The sequence below is a fragment of the Diabrotica undecimpunctata genome, chromosome 5 (assembly GCF_040954645.1).
Source record: "Diabrotica undecimpunctata isolate CICGRU chromosome 5, icDiaUnde3, whole genome shotgun sequence".
In the NCBI taxonomy this organism is placed as follows: Eukaryota; Metazoa; Arthropoda; class Insecta; order Coleoptera; family Chrysomelidae; genus Diabrotica; species Diabrotica undecimpunctata.
Genome location: NC_092807.1, coordinates 38,004,871 through 38,006,490, shown reverse-complemented (window position 1 = coordinate 38,006,490; position 1,620 = coordinate 38,004,871).

Sequence of the window (1,620 nt, the reverse complement as noted above, 5' to 3'; positions counted from 1 at the left end):
AAATAAAATACGACCTGGCAATCTTTTTGGTGCCGGTTTGGCTTCTGTCAATTCCATACGATTACGTGTCCTCTCTCTTTCCTTGTCTAAGCCCACGCCACTAACGGATAGTTTATATATACATGGGAGTGAGTTGGTGGACTTCTTGAAGACTGCCAACGAACTTGGTGGCTGGGCACTCGAAGACGATGTGGTTAATTGTTTGTTCAACAGCGCTGCATTTGTCACATCCCGGACTAGCATTTATACCCCATTGGTTCAGAGACTTGTTACAAACTCCATGACCAACTCGTATTCTATTAAGGTTGCACCATTTACGACGAGGAAGAGAATAGCCTCCTGGTTTAATTGTAAGGTTTTCTATGAGATTAGCATTTCTGATATCTGGATTTCATTCGCCCATCCAGTGCTCCTCAGTAGTGAAATCAGCCAATCTTGTAGCAGTTCTAGTAAGTGGATGTCTGAATTTCAGTCTTAACACTCTTTGGTCTAGCTCATCGATGTCTGTATTTATCAGTAGTGCTGGGTTTTGTTGGCATTTTTGAACTAGGGTGTTGAGTGCGGCTAGTCGTCTTGTTGCTGGTGGAGCGATGTTACTTAAACCTGAAAGCCATTGGGTTGGTGTGGGCTTTATAGTTCCCGTTATGTGCCTCATTGTTTGGTTTAACTGAGTAACTATGGCGTTTGTGTGATGACTGTTTAGCCAGACAGGTGCGCAATATTCTGCAGTAGGATATACTAAGGACAGCGCGCTCATTCTGATGACATCTGCATTTAGACCCCCATGATGTATTTGCTAATTTCTGAATAATGTTATTGTGGGTCTTCATTTTTGCTGAAGTGTTTTTCAAATGCTGTTTAAATGGTTAGGGTACGATCTAAAGTTACACCGAGGTATTTTGGGTTCGAACTGTGCTTTAGAATGGTTTCATCGAATTCTATGTTTAGTCTGTAATTTGCCTTGTAGTTGTTAAGATGGAAAGCTGTTACTTCAGTCTTCGATGGGTTTGGTTGTAGGCCCAATTTCTTAAAGTATGTGTTAATAGTGTTTAGATCTGCTTCTATATTGGCTTCGGTGATTTTTATGTCTTTTTCTTGAGCACCCAGAGCCATGTCATCGGCATTAATAAATTGGCGCGAGGTGCTAGTTGGTACATCTGATGTATAAATATTAAAAATAAGAGGAGACATAACTAACCCTTATAGTAAGCCGTTTTGCAGGTTTCTGAACTTACTGTTTTTCCCATTTAGGTGTACTTGGAAAAGTCTGTCACTTAGCATTTGGTTTATCAAACTGTTGAACGAACTGCATAGTACCATCTGGTATATTTTCAATAAAAGACCCTTCTTCCACACTGTGTCGTAGTCGCACGTCAAGTCTATGAAAGCTGCTACCGTTTTAAGTTTCTTCTGGAATCCGTTCTCAATAAATATTGTTACGTTAACGGAGAGTTAAATATTGGATATGTAAAACCATGAAGCTTACGCATTTATCAAATAAGTCAGGACAGACTATTCCGTCCAGATTTGACAATCTTTTTACACTACATTTTTATTAAACTTATTTTTGTTAAAATCTGCAGCTACTATTGTTGTTTTTTATTCCCCGAGATAATTAAA